At 40.5% G+C, this 21,678-nt stretch overlaps 2 long non-coding RNA genes across 2 annotated transcripts; both read left to right on the forward strand.

Moving 5' to 3' along the window:
* The first annotated feature begins 1,978 nt into the window (after positions 1-1,978).
* Positions 1,979-3,775, forward strand: LOC143142051 (uncharacterized). The gene is made up of 3 exons (XR_012990869.1): positions 1,979-2,125; positions 3,410-3,518; positions 3,608-3,775. It is a non-coding gene; the product is annotated as an uncharacterized LOC143142051 (long non-coding RNA).
* A 232-nt stretch (positions 3,776-4,007) lies between these two features.
* LOC143142052 (uncharacterized) lies at positions 4,008-5,059 on the forward strand. Its single transcript, XR_012990870.1, has 5 exons — positions 4,008-4,062; positions 4,154-4,210; positions 4,295-4,501; positions 4,592-4,823; positions 4,975-5,059. It is a non-coding gene; the product is annotated as an uncharacterized LOC143142052 (long non-coding RNA).
* The last annotated feature ends 16,619 nt before the right edge of the window (positions 5,060-21,678 follow it).

Below are 21,678 nucleotides of genomic sequence, written 5' to 3' on the forward strand. Positions count from 1 at the left end.
AAACGTGGCGATTTTCCAAGCGAATAAACAGGAGAACTACAATGTGTGGCGCAATAGCACTTGGGAGTACTTCGACCTAGCGTGGTAATATTATTAACACCTAATTGTAGATCCTATCCACCACAGAGTTTAGAATCCATGCTGGATCGACCCTCAGCCTCTCCCTCCCCTCTGAGCGAGAGAGAGGCACACACACTAGAGATGCGCTGATGGGCTATTATTTCAACCATAACTGCATAGCAAAACTTATCATCCATCAGCACCAAAGTTTGTTGACCAATTTTCAAAACGGCACCCGCCCACCATCCGTTGGTTGTTTTAATGTAGGCTATATGGGTGATGCAGCGCTGCTGACGTGAGGCTAGAAAGCCCTTGCCTGTTCTAGAAAGACTGATCTAATGCAGCAAATATATTAAAGCAACACCAAAGAGTTTTTTGTACCTTAAAATAATGTTTCCAAAATCGTTTCAGTGGTTCATCAACTCGTAACAGGGTGAACGGCACTTTCTGCATTCGCTTCGCGGCCCTCTATCGGCTATTACCGCACTATGTAAGTTTGCTGCATCGGGTAGCGGATCTGTAGTTCGATGGAATGAGACATGAGAAACTACAAATTTGACTTGCATCTGATATATATCGTACATACATCGTACTTTCATAAAATCATGCAACTTATTCTACCTTGTCTGTGGACATTGTTATTTGCAAAGCCGGTGCTCGATAAACAAATAGTGCGTGCGACAGATGAAAAGTTCTTTGGTGTTGCTTTAAAAGGCTGAAGTCGTAGCCTACATTGGCTAGGCCTATCCCCAGAATATCAGCAGCAAACTCAGTCTCTGTCGCGCAAAACAGTCTCCAAATGAAACGCACATCGGCCTGTTGCCTATTCTGCCATGCAGCTTGTGACAATATATAGTCCAAAATGCTTGATTGCATTGCATTCTCCACATTTTTAGCTACATTTTCATGTATCACATCAGCATTTTTGTTCAGTGAATCTTTTGTAAATTGCTTTACAATTACCGTCGGGCCTATAGGCCTACCCCACTAACACAAAACGTTAAGGGAACGTTCGGGAACGTTAGTGTATGGTTCCCTAAAGGGTAGTTCGAACCAAACCAAAAACTAACGGTTAGGGAACGTTACCTAAGGGTTTCTTAACGTTCCTAAACGTTAAGGGAACCAACCAACCAAAACTTTCTCCTGTGGTTGCACAGTACCTTCACACAACGTTCCCGTTTAGTTGTTATTGGTTGTTTTTGGTTGTTCTGAGTGCACCCCCACGCCAGTAGGGGGAAGACGCCTGGTCTGCATTCAGAACCGATTGCAGTTTCACGTTGGATTAAACAAACAATAATACTTCGGTAAATAAAATATAAAATATTTTTATAATAGTTTTCTGCTATCACTAGAATACATTCAGAACATGTTTCATTTGTTCCTGTAGTATACCATTACCATTTTACATTCACACATTTTACATTATTTGCATTCGAGGCTTCTGATTAGGTGGCAATGACGTCAATGGTAATGCGTCTCTATTCATTCCAATTCCATGCCGTGTTAAATGTGTTATATGGCATCGTGTGATTGATTGCGCCTCTATCAGCTTTAGAAACTGGAGACAATAACAGCTATAGTCGATACTAACACAAGCTCCATTTCAGTTTTTGAAGTAACATACAAAATGTTTGCAGTCACTTGATTTAGATCCACTCAAATGATTGGTCTTATAAAATCTAAGTAAGGTAAACATCATATCAAGATAATATTTATTTTAGGCTAATATCAATTTTACTAAATAAAAAATATATACTTTTGTGCTTTTTTTTACGTATTAGGTGAACTTTAAACAAAAATCTATCAATAGAACACTTTTCACAACTAAGAAAATTCACTTCTTTCATTTCACAATTCACTTCAGTTCAATCAGACAGGCTCTCCCTTACACGTAGGCCTACCCCCACACCAGTAGGGGGAAGACAGCGCCTCTGCTTTCAGGTGATCGATTGAAGTCTTGTCCTGACTTCCGTAAACGGGCTCTGTTTGAATTCCGTGATTCTTGAACGCCGCTGGAAGAAGTCTTGGAATGGATTACACTCGTCTTGAATTCGATCTCACGAAAGTAAGTGAAATATGTTACAGTTTCATGATGTAGGCCTAGTGGTTGTAATGCAAGAGTTTGAGGTTTAACCTTAAGTCCTTTCACTTGTAGGGCTTTGTTATATTCCGATTCTGCCAAGTTTGTAATTTACCAGAGCACATTGCTCGTTCGTCTTTGTTTGAGCTGTTCTCAACGTGTTATGTTTTGCAGCATTGTATGTTTTGTGTCATCGTGTTAACCTGCTCGCGTTGATGTTACAAATAATAGCACTAGGCTACCGTTTCTTTTAATTAGTTTTAGTGTACAGTCAGTCCTTTTAGGCAAGTCACTCGGCAGCAGTGGTGTAGGCTAGTGGATATAGGCCTACTGTAAGTAGCTGGATCTAGGCTACTGTGATGTAGGCTAGTTAGCTGTAGTGGGTAGGCTATACTGTGATCAACCCCAAATGAATCCTAGTCTATTTTAAGTGGGTATACTGAGATGGTGATGCTTTTTAAGTTGGTATAACCTACTGAACAGTCCTGCATATGTAGGCTACACTAGAGCCATAGAGATGGCTATAGATAATGTCAGAGAATGTCTAATAATCTGACTCTGATAATGTATAGGCTACACTGTCGGCGGCCATTTTGTAACACAGTTGATCGGATAGACGATTCAAGTGAATAGACCTCTGAATTTTGCCTTCAAAAAGCTGAGATCCGGTAGCCTATCTTGCCATTTTTGCTATGGGAAAATAACATGGGGAGAGAATTATTGCACTCTCCCGGGGACGAAGAAGTCTGAAATGCAGACATTTTGCTCAACACACGTTTGTCCTCTGCCTTCGAGTGGTAGGCTAACTGTGATCTTCAACAGGCCTACGTTAAGACAGCAACTTAGATTTTTGCTACCCCAGACCTAACTTGCAATGTAACTGGTCATAGGTAGTTAGGTTAAATTAACACCCTGATCTCCTTATAGGCAAAGATGGCAGTTTTGGTTCCTTTTTGTAGGCGAACTTCAGAGGTCTGTTGGGAAGCATACAGGAAGGGGCGGAATGTGTGTAGTAGGCTATACACAGCTGCCATACTGGCTTTACAAACTAAGCCCATGCATTTCTATGGATGCTGTGTCTCCCCATTAGAAATTCTCTGGGCTACAATACAAAAATCAAGTCAAAAGCTGGGCCAAATATCCAGTCAAGAAAATCTGGTTGTGTACAGATGACTGATTGCTACAATACTATCAATAATAGTTTTCTCTATATGGAAATACTGCTTTGCTCTACTACTGGCTCACAAAAACGTTGTTCTCTTAACGTAGATTCATACACCAAAGCTATGGAAAAATGTCAGCGGCTGATGGACACTTCTAGCATTGAGGCGGAAGAAGATGCGAGCGTCCACAAAAGGCAGTGCATGGTCACGTGATGGTAAGACCTCTTAAATACAGACTACATTATTTGCACAATTCAAATATTCTTTTTGCAATCAGTGCAGATTGTATGGTCTTTTATTTCAGATGAATCCGTTCCGCAAGCAAGAAAGCATTCCAGGATGGTGCGTGTGCCTGGAAGCCCTGTCTGTAAGTTAACATTTATACATGTATTATTAAAGAAAACCAGTTGAGTCATATTTCCTACCATGGAACTACTGACATTCATGTTTATTAACCTAGTGCATATCATGTTACTGTTCTGATGTATTTGTCTCTTCCTGCCTTTTATTAGGTCAGCAGATGTCACTGCCTCCACCACCTGCATGTGAGTTTTTCTTTTTAGCGATTGTTTAATGTAACAGCATAGGTTTATCTTTTGCAAATGTCATGTGCAAGAAACCTACCATAAATTAACTGACCAATATTCATATTTACTTTCTTTTTAGATGAGTCAACACCACACAGGCAACCAGCTCATTGCCCAGAGCTGGATGGGTCTATTATAACGCCTGCCACTTCATCTTGGGACCCAGTTGAAGGTACAGTGTCTTTGAATTTTCCATTTCCAAGTAAATACAATTTCATGACAAGGAACTTGAGAGTAAGTAACTTTTTTTTTGTTGTAAACAGCACAAGTGACTCATCACACAGAGGGAGGTGGCTTGGCCATGGAGACGGAAATAAGAGGTAAGAACACTCACTTAATTTGTTCACATATGCAGGTATATAATGTATTTAACAACTAAAACTAACACCATCCATTTTCCATAGCAATAAGGACAACCATTACCACATGGCACAGCGAATGGACGCATTTGAGGAGAAGATGGATGAGCTGCTCGTGCTCTTAAGGAGCTCCCAGTCACCTCCCTCTGCTCCAGTCGATGACATATTGCTGTCGTCCTGCTCGACAGTCACTGAGCTGCAGGAGAGGAGGAACAAAATGCCCTCCCTCCAGGACTTGGGTGCCAGTTGAAGGTACAGCGGCTTTGAATTTTCCATTTCCAATTAAATGCAATTTCATGACAAGGGATTTGATTGTAACTTAACTTTTTTGGTTGTAAATAGCAGAACTCGTCACACAGAGGGAGGTGACTCCTCGCCCAGTCGGTCGCCCAGTGCTGGATGGGTCAACTTTGACTCACCCTTCTTCACCTTGGGTGCCAGTTGAAGGTACAGCGGCTTTGAATTTTCCATTTCCAATTAAATGCAATTTCATGACAAGGGACTTCCCTGCGCTAAATGCTGCAGAGGCGGAGGACCTGATTGGGCTAGCACTGAAGTTTGCCCCACACAGACGGTAAATTGAAATTTGTTCATAACAATCAAAGGAATGGGAAAACTACTTTTTTGTGATCAGAAAAAAAAGGGTTGTTAGTAAGGCACTTTGTCTTGTTTTTTTCAACATGTTCATTCTTAGTATGACATCAAACTTTTTTTTTTCTTTTTAGGCAAGCTGAGGACTGATCTTGTTGAGACTCGACTCGGACTTGAAGGACTGGAGCTCTATTTTTTTTTTGTTTTTTTAAAGCTTTTGTATTTTTTTTTTTTCATTAAACCTTTTGTATTTTTCTTTAATTAAAGCTATAGTATTGTCTATCAAAGCTATAGTATTTTTTTGTATTACAGCAATTGTATTTTTTACACACAAAAACAACCACACACAGGAGCAGCTTCTTTCGCACTGTTATCACTCTGTGGATAAGTGGAGTCATCCCCACTTTGACCACACCTGCACATTACTTACTTTATCATTCCAATATACGTCTTGCACTCTACATTTGCACTATTACTTTGCACTCAACAGCCCACTCCATGTGTACTTGTATTGGTATTATGTCTTTGTATATTGTGTTGGTATCTGCCACAATGTATATTGTTGTCTATTGTACAGTGTGTCTATTTGTTGAATGTAGCACCTACCAAAGTCAAATGCCTTATGTTAATATACTTAGCTAACACTAAGTCTAATTTATATATATATATATATATATATATATATATATATATATATATATATATATACACACAGTGAGGCCTTTTATATGGTTTTTTTTGTCTTTTGATAATTTTATATTAAAGTTATAAGTTCCATCGATTTTGCCTGTTCATTCTTTCCTGCTAATATATAATAATGCATTCCTGCTCGTGCTGTTTAAAGTAATTGGTATGCAAAGGTTGCAATGTTAGGGGAGGGTTCCCTAAAGATTGCAATATTTAGGGAAAGGAACGTTCCCTAAATGTTAGGGAACGTTATGGGAACAGTTAGGGAACGTTAGGGGAAGGTTTCTAAAGTTTGCAACGGTTAGGGAACGTTAGGGGAAGGTTTTTTAAAGTTTGCAACGGTTGGGGAACGTTAGGGGAAGGTTCTCTAAAGTTTGCAACCTTTAGATAACGTTAGGGGAACGTTCAGGGAACGTTTTATATAACCAAGAACTGACGTTTCCGGAACGTTCAGCAAACTTTCCATGGGAACCAAAACTTGCTCAAAAACTAACCTTAGGGTAACGTTTGGGAACCAAAAACTAACGTTTCCGAAACCAAAAACTATGGTTCCCAGAACGTTTTGGAAACCATAAATTGTTAGCTGGGTATTGCCTGGCTTGCCTCAGCTTCGGTCACGTCCTTTTACAATTTTATCATTGTAATAAAAAACGCAATTTGCCACATAATTTCAGCATGCTCCTGGCCTACTAATTAATGCATATTGTACTTTATTTTTTGCAAAAAGAAAGAAATCCTTGATAAAATAACAAGTCATTCACATTATAGGCTACTTTACACATATGTCAGGTTGATTGACAAGCCTGTTCTGAAGACTCCCATTCATTTTGACTGCACGAGCGCGTCTTTTTCAGACAGACATCGCAATTCATTAGCAGGCCATCGGACAAATATGACGCCTCGATATTAAAGAAACTCCGACTCCATTCATTCTGAAAGTCCACCGCACAACAGTGCAACGTGCATGTTCACATTTTTAGTAACAACCGCCAAACTTGCTTGCTTGCCTTACACATCTAAGTTTTCCGACTATTTTTCTTACCTTCTTTTTCCGCTGTGGATGTTATTGAGTTTGTAGAAGTTTTAGCTCTTACCTTCTGAACATCTCGCACTGCCATCGCCCGATGTCATTTCTGAGTCATATCACTCTCTGTCTCTCTTTTAAATGCCTATTCCCTGAATGGTAGGCTACAATTATGTGTTTTATAGGCTAATATCTAAACAAAATAACCCAGGCAGTCTCATCTAGGATATAACACAGGTTGAAGTCAACGTCAAGTTGGTTCTATTTAGGGAGGTGAATGTGTGTAAACATCTGTAGATGACTCAGAAATTACATCGGAAGACAAGGAGTGAATAGTGGCAAGAGGCAAGCCGAAGTCTGCTGACAAGGGCCCGACGGTAATTGTAAAGCAATTTACAAAAGATTCACTGAACAAAAATGCTGATGTGATACATGAAAATGTAGCTAAAAATGTGGAGAATGCAATGCAATCAAGCATTTTGGACTATATATTGTCACAAGCTGCATGGCAGAATAGGCAACAGGCCGATGTGCGTTTCATTTGGAGACTGTTTTGCGCGACAGAGACTGAGTTTGCTGCTGATATTCTGGGGATAGGCCTAGCCAATGTAGGCTACGACTTCAGCCTTTTAAAGCAACACCAAAGAACTTTTCATCTGTCGCACGCACTATTTGTTTATCGAGCACCGGCTTTGCAAATAACAATGTCCACAGACAAGGTAGAATAAGTTGCATGATTTTATGAAAGTACGATGTATGTACGATATATATCAGATGCAAGTCAAATTTGTAGTTTCTCATGTCTCATTCCATCGAACTACAGATCCGCTACCCGATGCAGCAAACTTACATAGTGCGGTAATAGCCGATAGAGGGCCGCGAAGCGAATGCAGAAAGTGCCGTTCACCCTGTTACGAGTTGATGAACCACTGAAACGATTTTGGAAACATTATTTTAAGGTACAAAAAACTCTTTGGTGTTGCTTTAATATATTTGCTGCATTAGATCAGTCTTTCTAGAACAGGCAAGGGCTTTCTAGCCTCACGTCAGCAGCGCTGCATCACCCATATAGCCTACATTAAAACAACCAACGGATGGTGGGCGGGTGCCGTTTTGAAAATTGGTCAACAAACTTTGGTGCTGATGGATGATAAGTTTTGCTATGCAGTTATGGTTGAAATAATAGCCCATCAGCGCATCTCTAGTGTGTGTGCCTCTCTCTCGCTCAGAGGGGAGGGAGAGGCTGAGGGTCGATCCAGCATGGATTCTAAACTCTGTGGTGGATAGGATCTACAATTAGGTGTTAATAATATTACCACGCTAGGTCGAAGTACTCCCAAGTGCTATTGCGCCACACATTGTAGTTCTCCTGTTTATTCGCTTGGAAAATCGCCACGTTTCATGTTGTGTGACGTACACATTTTTATCAACTACTCGTGCAACTGTATTTAAGTAGGGAAAAAATGGAGGTGTTTGATTACTGCTATGTTCCTCTCTCTACGGCCACGGCAGAGCCCCAGCATAGCAACATGCTAACACATTCGCGCCGCGCGACAGAGCGTTTGAGTGCACCTACCGGCGCAGGAGAGGTATGACTCAACTCGTGAAAGTTAAGGTAAGAACATATATTACTACTGATTTTGGGTGGCGTGTTCCTTTAACATCAGTGCTCAGCTGGGAGCGACGTTAGGTTTGAATGTCGTTAGCTAACGTTTTCGAAACCTACAGCTAACCGGTCAATTTAAAGTGACGACTTATTAACGTTGATTAGGTGGGTTTCATAACTTTCCTTACATAATAAATATCAACGGATAGGATAAGTGCTAACGTTAACTATTCCCCTAACGTTAGAACTACCGAGTTTGGCTACTTGTGACCTATCATTTCATACATAGCCTAGGCCTATATTAGAATGCTACATAAAATAATGTTTGACGACATAAATGAGTCAAATACCAAAAATCGGACCACTTACCTTGTCTGTAGTTAGAGAAATGTGCCTCTGGAGGAGAGTTTTACGAGCAAGTAAAGTATCACGGCAGGTCAAAACGTTCAGAAGATTCACAGCTCCAGTGATAGAAAGACTGCAGGGGGCCAGCTGTTGATTGCTTTCAGGCAGAGGGTTAAAGCGGAGCTAGTAATCAAGGATCTTTCGTCCCCTTAGAATTATAAGGTTCTATCTGACATTTTTGTCAAAATTGAGTTATTGACATATTCTTATTCTGTGACACCTTAAGAAGATGAGGTGAGGTGTTTCTTGTAGTTGTATGCATTTTTGGACATTATATTTGAAGAGGTTTGTTCCACTTATCAGTATAACTCTATGGAATTCTAAAACTTTGAAGCTCAATATCTCAGAACTACTCAGAACGTAGATAGAACCCTATAATTCTAAGGGGACGCTTTGTTTCAGGTGCAGGTCACGTCATAATGCTAAAAGTTGCCGCCACGGCGGTCAATGTTAAGTCTATGGGATTTTATTGCTCTTTTATCGTAAATATCTCAAAAAGTATAAAGTTCACAAATATGAAAAATACATTCTACGATTGTCCTTTACAAGAGCTTTGTAGGAGTCTTTGAATGAGGTCAGACGGTTCAGCGGTTTCAGTCGCATTAAACGTTGAATTTGGTCGGAAGAAGAATAAGAAGAAGAACAGCGATAATAGTCCATTGCATTTACATGCAATGCAATAAGAAGTCTCCGGATTTCAATAGAGGGGATGCATCCCCTCTAACTAACTAGCGTATAAGCCATCAGTCAGTAAATGTGCATCTGTGTCTAACTTTACTAGCATACCCATTTTGACTGTTGTGAAGACACTGACACAAAACCGAGTTAATAAGCATTTCTTTGTCTCTCCTTGGGCAAAAACTCTTATCTGACACCTCTGCTAGACTGACTATGTGACAACATGTCACACGCTGTGAGGTAAGTGTTCTAAAACCTTGCAAATGCGATTTGACATGACAAATCTTTTGAAACGAATTGCAACAGCTGGCAATGTCTTGCAATGTTTAATTCACACCACTGCAACTTGCAGTGTCTGTAACAGGTCCATCTTGCAAATCTTTGATGTGAATGGGCCTACAGTTCCGCTGTTCTTAATGGTCCTCAGGTCAGTGGCTGTGGCAGTATAATACTAGTAGATTTTATCTAAATATATCATAAAAGCTAGAAAGATAAGTATACACATTTGTATGCCATGGTTGTGTAACCTGTGTGAAATGAAAAATATTAGGATTCAGAATGCACCTCTGTAATTGGTACAATTCATTATTTAATGAATCAAATATTTATGATAATTTCAGAATATTGCTAAGACCATGTTCAGTAGTTCTACCACAGCATAGTATTAAATGTCTGCTTTCTTTCATTTAATGCTGGGCTGCAGATGAGGGCTCAGACACAAATGCATTAGTTGGAAATGAAGCAGTAAAACCTTTCAACCTCACAATGTGTGCTTCCCCAGTGTGTTCTGCTGTCTACCCCAAATGAAAGAGGACTTTTGAAAAAGCTCAATAAACGCTGATCACAGAACCTGAAATTAGAAACCTGTCAGAGTTGTCTGGGTAGTCTTTTGCAGTGTGCTGCCCTAAACCCCTCACCGTTTATCACCAGAGATGTAGCCTACTTGCTGCTTTTTATGTAAGAGAAGAGCTTCAGAATGGGACGTGTCTATATAGACAGCCACAGTATACAGTGTATACATGTGTTTATTTTAGAGGGGATATTCGAACGTCATTTTTTAGCAATTTTGACAGCCCTAGTCCACTGTAGGCTACGCCAATCGTCTATTAACACCTTCCACCTAACCCCGGTGAGTGGGGGTCGCTATAATGCGTGTGAAATAGCACCATTGAGTTGCCTATGCGAAATAGCCTTAAAATCGTTCCGGTGTTGTGTGCCTTCTGGTTTCTCCACCTACTGGTTTCCTTGCGCATGCATGCGCTGCAGCAGTTGTCAGACATTCACAAACAAGTTGTTTTAGGCGGTTTGAAGTCGCTTTTCATACGCCATGAGTGCTCGGCTACATTACAGCCACTCGGACAAAAGACATGTAAAAAATATATGTTTTGAAAACTAGCAACTGGATTAGATCCCGCAAAAGGAACACACGCGTGACTCTCCATCCTGATTCCCTAATCTTTGAGCCAACTATGTTACGCGAATCAATTAACTATTGTAGGCTACCATTAATTAATAACGTAGGCAACACCCAGGTAACATGTTGTCCAGGCTATCTGAAACAAGGGGTTGCCTCTCATCTACAACAACTGGTTACCTTGGGCTGCTACAGTCGTCAGTGCACAGTAGGCCTATGCTACTCTTTGTGGTTGATCAACTAAAAAAAAAAGATGTATTTGGTGATGACGTTATTGTAGACCTAAATTCTGAGAAATTAAATGGTACGAGAAACGATCTACATAGCGCACCAGACCGCGATGTCTTGAATGAAGGGAGTTTGAAAAAATTAGTGTATTTTACAAGTCAATAAACATTCTTAATTTTCGAATGTCTTTGTCAGGGAACATCTGACTTTTAAAAACCATAGGCCTGGTAGTCGCTCAGACAAGGAGTAAGATAAAGGCAATACCATTTGTGTCACCTAATGCAGTTTAGTGAATTATCAAGATACCATCAGAAGGCAACTATCATAAAGCACAGTGCGCACGCTCTCATTGGTGGTTAGTATATGAAGTAGGGAATTGACAGCAACATATCCAATCACATTATGAGAGATGCTGAATTTAACATAAACTGCATTGTTTGATTTTAAATGAATGTAAATTTAGCTGGGACTGTAAGCTGGCACACGTGGGTGCTCGATGTTTTCAGTGGGTGCCCGAGAGACGGAGCACCCGGTATCGGCGCCTATGACAAGCGTACTGTATCTCGGTTGCATCCATTACAAACAAACATGCAAACGTCTAGGATTGGGGAGAGCACTAAATGCTCTTCTGAATAAGCACGAAGTCAAGCCTTTAAATGAAAAACACTCTTTAATAATCAAATAAATAAACGCTAATGAAGTAAACTTGTGACCATCAAAAATAGTTCATCACCTGTAACCGATAACAGGACGTAACAGGAAGGCATTTGGCTGAGCAACGGAGGTTAATATGCTCTATATTTTGTCCAAATGATGTCTGTCTATCATCGTTGCACTCGGAGAAAACCAGAATGTTTAATTTGTCCTGCGTTTCTTCTACGGCTGCAAACGGGATTTACTCGCCGTTAACCAAATATTTCTTTATTAGGGCAGGGCAGGCATATTTCTGGCTATTAAATTATTTCTAAACCAATCTGCTAAAGTCTGTAGTGAAGTCTGTGTAGGGTTTTCCAGCTCCATTTCTTTTTACGAGAAACCCTGCTCACTTGAGACCTCTGCCGGTTGTTGCAGCGTCGTTGCAGCGTCACTGGAAAAATACCAATTAAAGTCGCGTAATGCCGCGTGATCCCGCGCGCGGACCGCGAGGGAAGCTGGCCAAGTCGAAGCACTGCCCACTGTAGATATAGGCCAGATATAAAGATATAGATTGGGATGCCATGGCTCTGGTGCTGTTAATTCAACACTGGCCAGAAGCTCAACATGCAGCAGTGCTCTTGGAATGTTGCTATGACATCTCTGAATAATATTGCTGGCAGACATGCAACACACACACACACACACACACACATACACACATACACTCTCTCTCTCTCTACTCCACTCGTCTCTCTCATTCCCTTCCTCTTCTCTCTCTCCTGCTGCCTTGCTCAAGCCAAGCCCAAAGGCCTGTAATGTGCTCAAATGATGTGTTTTTATCACATCCACGCTGAATCAAGGCTATTTGCAGACATCAGACAGGAAGAGATTGAGAGCGAAAGAGAGAGGTAGGTGGAGAGAGAGAGAGAGGTAGGTGGAGAGAGAGAGAGAGAGAGAGAGAGAGAGAGGTAGGTGGAGAGAGAGAGAGAGAAAAAGAAAGAAAGGCAAAAGAAAATGAAGCCTATGTTCCTCTGGAGATGACCAGAGTACCTTCCAGACAGACACTGTGTTAATCGCAGTATTAAGATAGATAGATAGATAGAAACTTTATTGATCCCCAGGGGAAATTCAAGAACACAGGACACATTTTATTTCTATACATTTTATAAATTAAGGACACAGAACTGTCGGGACACCTTCTCAGGGCGTCCAGACAGATCACATGCAAAAATGACTATGTTCCTATTAATTCAAGGTAAGGAGCTTGAAGGAGTATTGCGAGGGAGCAGTCAAGCCTCACTTGCCATTTTTTTAATCCTCCTGTTGTGTTCCTTTTATGTTTACTAGTTTTGTGTTCTCGGTCAGAAATGGCTGCTGGATTATAACTTGTTATAAATCCATAGTAACACACCATCTAATGTTGTGCTAGACCTTTGTATCAACTTGTATACTTCCATTTGCCGATTGTTTTTTAACTTTTATTTTACGATATCGATTTACAACCTATTCACCAATCAGACTGCGGATGGGTGCTTAAACAGATATGAGAAAGAACACCAGAACGCACTAGATCCTGCTAGCCTACTCTGTGTATATCCCTCATCAGAACTTCAATATTGCGCTTTTGTGCCTCTGTTTGGAGTGGATAGGCCACCTTGAAGGTGCCGCTCCATTTTGTATGATATTCTTTTAAACAGTGAAAGCGTTGTTGCATATCAGATACACAGGCTTTGCATTTGTAAAACCGGGTAAGATGAGCGCAACATTTTCTTTCCATTCCTCTTTATAGGCCCAACTGTTTTTCTCCCAGCTAACTCCTGTAGTTCACTTCTCACTCTGCATGCAAATTTTTCTTGTAGGCAAACAATAAACATTGTAACAACCAAGTAGCCTATTTAAGAATAAAAGTAAGATAGACTTTATCCAAAGAAGTAATTAGAATAAGTCAGGCTCCGTGTTAAACTGTCCATCAATGCCAAACTTATTGTAGCTGTAGTAGTTCCTACATTCACTATTCACGATATTGAAAAGGCAGATAAAACAGAGTTCATCAAGAAAAAATAATTACTCAAGTAGGCTATACCATCAGTGGGCTCATATGGTTTATTTTTTTCACAAGTTATTTTTTATCCATTCTCCGGTTGGATGCGTGTGTGAACTAATAGACCATCCAACGGAGCTGCATTTAATAGTAGGCTACACTGCTAATAATGGCTTTAAATTGCTAATATGGACTTCTGGAAAGTTTCTTAAATGCAAAAAAAGCCTAATAGAATAGCATGTGATAAAATATCTATAGAAATTCAGCGATTAATAATCGTTTGACAGCACTAAACATTTTACATCATGATCTGCCCTTTCTAACATTGGTGAATGGATAAGCATGTTGGTGATGAATATTTACAAGGAGGAGTCTTATATGAGTCTTAGAATTGCTGTGAAGCATCAAAGAATAGGCATAATGTTATGAGGTACGCCTCCAGTGTGACATGTTTGTTAAGTAGGATATAGATCTTCATGAGAATATTGTAAAACAAAGTGTAAGTTAAAAGCAAGTTTGGTAACACTTTACGGTAAGGGTACATGAATTATCATGAATTCGTGCATGAATTAATTCATGATTTATACATTACTTCATTCCTTAATATCTTATGAATTATCAGGAATTGACATGAGTTCATAGTCTCTCATTCATGACCTCATGCATGAACAACACATCAAATAAAGCATTAGGTATGATGGGTACATTATTATGATTTATGATTTCTTAAGCATGATCATCATGATTACATGAATTAAAGGTTAATTGCTCATGAGTTCATCATGTCTGTGGCCCCTCAACTAAAGAGGTGAATAATGACGTGTTTAGACAACTGCAAAGTCGTTTTCAAATCAGAATTTGAGCAGTGATGACCACATTTTTGGCAGAAAAAGAAACAATCATGATCATGCTTAATAAATCATAATTCATAATGATGTGCCCATCGTACCTAAAGCATTAAGTGATGTGCTGTTCATGTATGAGGTCACAAATGACAAACTATGAACTCATGCAAATTCCTGATGATTCATGAGATATTAAGGAATGAAGTAATACATAAATAATGAATTAATTTATGCATGAATTCATGATAATTCATGTACCCTTACCGTAAAGTGTTACCGCAAGTTTTGCCCTTGTACTGACCTACTGGGCTGTGGTTTGGATAAATTATATCTGAAACAAAAATGCTACGCCTTGGAAACATGACAATTTAAAGGTTGCTCAGGGCAATCGGCAGGTGCTATGGCAACGCAAACGGGGACTTGACTGTTCATAAACGTTCAAAAGGTTGTGAAGCTATAGACTCTGATTTAGCTTAAGTTCAGCTGCTAAAATTGTCTTTTAATCAGAACATCTTCGCTCTTTAGATAGGAGGAGAACCATGGCACAACTCTGCTGCAGGTTTGTCATTTATCTGATTTTGAACCAGCAGAGCAGGTCATACGACACACCACCACTTTTATGTATGAGTCATCATGATGGCATCCTCTTAGGCTGTATGAATATTAATAGAACATCAACTAATCATAAATGCAATTCATCCAATGGTAAATTAAATGGGCTCTGAACTTTACTTTTTCAAAAGTTGTAACAATGGCTTTAAACTCATTTAATCTGTTCTGCTATGCCTGCCTTCTGCTGTTTGCATTTTCAAGTCTTTCTGTCCAATGCCAGTATATCTTGTATAGTACTTGTATTGATCTTGCAAATGAAAAGCCTTTCAGTAAAGGACAGAGGTTCCTCTCTGAAGGCACCAGTCCGTGTGTGTGTGTGTGTGTGTGTGTGTGTGTGTGTGTGTGTGTGTGTGTGTGTGTGTGTGTGTGTGTGTGTGTGTGTGTGTGTGTGTGTGTGTGTGTGTGTGTGTGTGTGTGTGTGTGTGTGTCTGATATCAGGGAATTAAAGTCCAGGCTGAAATGTTCTAGAGCACAGGCTCTACATATAGTACTTCACTTTGTTTGTTTTCTCTGTTGTTTATGTGTTATTTTTACAGTATACTAGGCGCTTGTTGCGATTTTTCCTATAACTCTAAGATGCTAGACGCCTCAGGGTAAGGGAGGTCATTAACACACATAGCTAACAATCTTTTCCCTAGCCTCTCGTATGGGAGTTTGATAATTGAGAAAGGGAGCTATGAGGAACCAAACTAACCTGCTCCTGTAAAATGTTGTACATGTGGACACTGGGGTATTGTCACTCAGTTGCAGCTTTCATGTGCTGCAATTGCCCACAAGTGCCCAGTTGGTATAGCAACTGTGTGGTGCTGGACTGTGAGCTACTTCATGAAAGACTGAATGAGCCAAACCTCCCACATACATTTTGTACAGTACATGTTGTTAAGTCGTAACATATAACATATTTTCAGAAATATCAGAATGACTATATGATTATTCATAAAAATTACTACAATAGGTGACAAACTGTACAGGCACACACACACACACACACACACTACCTTGTGAAGACGGCAATAACTGATTGATGAGAACTCTGACAATGAGATGATGTGCCAAGTCATGTGAGTATCCATGCTTTCTTTCACTGTGAGGTCACTTCCTGCATGATCGGTCTGTGATGAAGAGAAAACAGGAGCATCTATGCAGTAGGCAACACAAAAATGTGTGTGTGTGTGTGTGTGTGTGTGTGTGTGTGCACGCACACATACGTGTGAGAAAGTGTGGTGGTGATGACATTATTGTAGTATGTTATGTAGGCTATTAGGTGGTGTTAGCTGTTTCCTTACTGCACTGGTGAATAGTGGTTGGTGTGTTGTGTTTCAAACAAGTTGTTTGCTTGTGTGTGTGTTTGCTTGTGTTTGGTGTCATGTTGTTAAGAGATTCTGACAGAGAGCACACACTCATCTCAGCAGAGACACAACAGATGAGAACAAGCCATTCACAAGGGACTAATGCCCATCATCAGCTCACTCATATTGGACTTCGGGGACAGTGTGTGTGTGTGTGTGTGTGTGCGCAGTGTGTGTGTGTGTGTGAGAGAGAATACAAGAATGTCTTTCATCCCAGAATGTTTTTGTGTGTAAAACCCTGCTTATGAGTACAGTATGTGTGAGTTTGAATGGCCTGATTTACATGTGTGCAAATGTTACATTCAGTTCCAAAATTGTTCATTAAGCATCAGCTTTTGCAATGTGTCGCTAAACCGAATGCAACAGACTAGATAGAAGCCAGTTTGATCCACTGTTTTCGGGAGTCACAGATGGGGACAAATCTGCAAATGGGGAGCATTTGGCACAGCACAGGCCTGGCATGAAATGTGCATACTGCTAAGTTTTTCTGAGGGGAAGGTCGCTTGTGTGTGTGTCTATTTGTGGAAGTGTTTGGCTAATTAATTTATCAGTCATCCTCTTTCTCCTCTTCCCTAAGCACACGTTCATCATTCCCTTCTTCCTCCTCCCACCTTTTGGCTTGTAGAGATGCTGGCATCTGCTATGGCACTTCCACACCTCCACTCTTGACCATTTTAATAAGCCAGGCTCTGCAGGGAGAGCGCGAGGAATCCTGATCCTGGTTATTTATGCTAGCTGCTTTTTGATGGCTGGAAACGGAGGCTTTATTCAGGGGCCTGGCAGAAGGAACAGATGGCCCACAGGGCGTCCTCCTGATGGGGGATGCTCCACAGCTGATGGGAGGTTGAGTGGAGGCAGTGAGTGTGAGCACTTCCTGGACGCACAGTCTGGCTTCATTCAGAAATTCCTGCACAAATACATTGTGTTCTACTGAACAGAGATTCCACAGAGTCCTCTGACTGTCACTGAAGGGCAAGTACAGTGTTCTATCTCAGAATAAAACTATTTTTGTCTGTGACTGAAGCATTAAGAGTAGCTAAAGCCTTTGCTCAGTCATCAGTATCAATTCTACTTGACTTCGCTGCAGCCTTTGATACTGTAACCATGGCATTCTCCTCTCTACATTATCTGAGCAGGAGATTTTTGGAAAAGCTCTTAACTAGTTTGTATCCTACCTTAAAGGATATTCATTCAGTCTCATGACCTCACCACAGATGTGCCTCAGAGATCAGTATTAGGGCCCCTTCTTTTATGCACAGTATTTCCACCACTTCTTTTGCTCCCATGGATTTGCCGATCACTGCTATGTGGATGATACTCAAGTTTACCTGTCTTTCCCACCTGATGACTTTCAGATCATATTTCTGCATGCCTTAATTCAGCCTGGATGAAAGATTGACAACTCCAGCTTAATCTCTGAACATCTAGTTTGGCTTATCTTCACTGACCCCTACTTAATAGGCACGTAACTTGGGCTTCACAATTGATGACCGACTAAGTTTCTCTGAGCATGTAGCCTCAATCACAAAATCATGTCGGTTTATCCTTTACGACATTAGGAAGATCAGACCTTACCTGACACAAGATGCCACACAACTTCTTGTACAGGCCATGGTTATCTCTAAGCTGGACTATTGCAATTCATTGTTAGCTGACCTGCCTGCTTGTGACGTGAGACCATTCAAATCACTCTGGCCTATTAGGAGCCCTACTGGATCTGCTCCCTGCTATTTGAATTCCATGATCCAGCTCTACATCCCCAATTGCCCACTGTGGTCCTCTGATGAGCATCTGCAGTGTCCACCAGCCAGGAGGTTCAGTGTTCCGACACGCTACAGCAACTTATTGCAATTGCTATATTTTATTATATTGTTATAGCAATTTATTACAAGCAAGAAGACCTGCTCGGAGAGTGGCAGAAGTGCCGTTCACCATAGTAAGAGTTTATGTGCCATCAAAATGATTTTGGGAACTTTATTTTAATTCAGTGGGATTCAGTTTCTGATTAGTATTACACAGTTCTTTGATATTTGATCGGTGACTAAATCAGAAGAGTGCTATTTAGCTGACCGCTAACACTAGGTAACATGACTAAACTGTTTTCTTATGGGATATATGGTTTTCTCTGGATCAGACACAATAACTTCACAATTTCCTTCTTAAATTGTAGACAGATAATATATATCTCAAAGATAAAAATGACATCATACTGTAGATCATAGAAAACGTGTAAGTTGATATGAAGATATAGAAAAGACTGTTGAAAATGGTCAATTTCTTATCAGTGCTGGTTACTGCCACCAGCTAGGCTCACATGCTGGAATGTTTGTAAAGAAAGAACTGGTCTATAGAATATGATTTGACATTGAGAGTCACAAATATGTAACACTTGCCTGCACATTACAAATTAAATATTTCATTCAATATTTTAATCACTTTACAGCAAATGTTATTATACACATAGAATTTGATAACATCACAGGGAAAGCAGTCGTAACTGCATGTCTAGTTCAGGTGGCTTTGTTGTAAGTGTACCAATGAGCGGCATCAAACGCAACATCCCCACTGAGCATTACAGGCACACAAGGGGCTCGTTTGCTCTGTAAAGAGGCGCTGCTGATGGCGAGGGAGGCATAATCACTGCAGCCCACAGATCCCCACAGGTCTGGGCGAGAGAGGGAGGGATGCCTGTTACATCCCGCATACTCAGCACAGCCAGAGTGCACCATTACAGGCCCCGTCCTCCCTCTCCCTCCCACTGGAGCTCTGTATCCGCTGGTGAGTGGCTGGATGTCGGTGGAATAGTGTGCATATGTTCACATGGCTGGCTGTTGTTGAGGGTCTGACTTGCCTCCTGCTGTTAAAAGGGTTATAGACAACAACTCGGCCGTGTGCTAAATTGGGCAGTGAGAGGGTTTTGTGATAAAGTGGCCTGCTGGCTGCAAACAGCACTCAGTGGACTTGGACACACAAACACAGAGACTCGAATAGAAACACACACACAAGTACTCACTGAAACAGTCACAGTGACACAAACACACACACACACACACACAGAGAGATAGGGACACAAGCTTAGAAACAAGCAGTTGGTGACATAGACACACACCATGCACACACAGACACGCACACACACACACACACACACACATACAGACCAGAGGAGGCTCCTTCATTGAGGAAAGGGAGGAACACCCTCCCTAAAATTTCAAAGAAAAATAAAAAATATATAAAGTGAATTACTAATCTGATAAATTACTGTCAAAACGAACGATTAATGAACAAAATCGTTCCCCTAGGTCAAAATGTCAACAGCACCCCCTATCGCTATTGAAAATTACTGCATGGAGGAGCTTCCTCCTCAAGCCCCTCATTGAAATCCATTATAAACGCCTCGGACCCCAGCGGCTCATGAATCACGTCGTTTTCAATGGCCAAGGGAGGAAGCTCCTCCGTACAGTAATTTTCAATTGCGATAGGGGGTGCTGTTTTTAGCGGCAACGGTTCAAGAACGTTATCTGCAGTCTACGAATCTTATGTTGAACGGAAAGCTTGTTTGTTGTTTGCTCGTGAAATAAACTGTACAATGGAATCAGACAGGGCCGTAGTCACCATAGACATTGAGGGGGACGTGTCCCCCCCAATATTCAAATATGACCAAAATGTCCCCCCCAATATACGGACATAGAAAAATAAATAAATAAAACTCTACAGGAAACCAACAACCACCACCATCTGAAATGTAATCAAACATAAATAACGCACAAATTAGTGACCTAGTGATGGTTCCAGAGTAGCCTACACCCCTGAGTGGTTTGACCTGGTGGTTTTCCGTTTTTCTAGGGTACGGATTGTGTCCTCTTTTTAGTTTGTGAAAAAGAGGACATAAGAGAAAACAGTGCCTCAAAAGGCTATTTGAACTTATTTGTGAACGACAGAGAAAAACGCAATGCAATTTCGCTGTAAACACGTTTGAGGCTCTAGAATAACAAAATTCTGGACCATTTGTAAGGTCTCAAAGAGGACATGTCCTGGAAAAAGAGCACATCTGGTCACCCTAGTTTTTCGTTAGTGGCGTGCACTATCAAAAGCTTCCATTTACTGCACCCTACCAAAGATCCTTGATTACTGTACTAGCTCCGCTTTAACCCTCTCTGACCCTACTGCGGTGAGGTAGGGCTGGCAACACAATTCTCGCAAAACTTGTTGGAAAGGTGTAGCACAGGCTAAGGAAATCCCATAAATTTTTGGAGTCGATCAGACTCAAAGGGAACTTTGAAACATTGTCCATATTGTAACCTATTCTCGCAATGATAGCGAAAGTGAAAAGTTTTATTTTAAATGATGAATTTGTGCAAGCCCGTGTCATTCATTTCTTTCATATGTCTTACAACATAAATAATGCATTCATATGCTAGTATTAATGCCAGGAATTACCCTGTTTATAGGCCTCTAGAAATGGTTGTTGCATCTTGCATATTATTTAGATGCGCACTCGATCGCGCATCCATGCAGGCAAAACGTAGGAATCAAATGTGGCGACGGCACACAAGTTGGAAAAAACGTCGTAACAACTTGTTTGTGATTTTTAATATTTTTTGCATGGCCCTCAGACACCACCACAGATTTGGTCCCCCCCCCCAATGTTGACATCATGACTATACGGCCTTGGAATCAGAGGACAATCTCAAATCTTTTATACATTCAAATACACTGCGAATACACTGATGTATGATGAATGTTTATCAAAGCAGGAAGACCAGCTCCAAAAATTCATATTCCAAAACAAGATGGTAAGGCTAGTGTAGGCTACTGAATGCTACATAGTCAGACAAATAGTCTACTCATGGCTAACTGGTAACGTTAGCACAGAAAACAATCAGCCATAGCCTACTGCTGGCCTGTCACATACGTGGACAGTTCACTTGGTGATAAAACATTTTTGGATAGTTATGAGTTGTTATAATCATCCAAGTTATGCCTTAACTAAACAATTGTTAAATAAGGTTCTTGTTGTTATGTTCTTGTTTTCACCGTTCTAAATGTATCTTTGGATGGTAACATTGTTAATGAATGTTTCAGACCATGATGCATTCCTTTAATGACGTCTTCAATAACATTTGCCTTTCGAGTATGCTTTCATAAATTCCCACTTAGCTATTACAACCTGTCTTTAAATTATAGGGATTTGGCTTTAAAAACCATAGCATGTTACAAATAACCACATTTAAGGTCTATTTTTAATGGTAAATAGTTACATGGTTTTATAAAACAGGTGTTTATTTTTATTATTATAGACTTTTCTGCCAATGT

The sequence above is a fragment of the Alosa pseudoharengus genome, unplaced genomic scaffold, assembly GCF_046254945.1.
Source record: "Alosa pseudoharengus isolate Yale_2024_CS ecotype anadromous, Long Island Sound unplaced genomic scaffold, YU_APseudo_1.1 YU_APseudo_1.1_scf_24, whole genome shotgun sequence".
In the NCBI taxonomy this organism is placed as follows: domain Eukaryota; kingdom Metazoa; phylum Chordata; class Actinopteri; order Clupeiformes; family Clupeidae; genus Alosa; species Alosa pseudoharengus.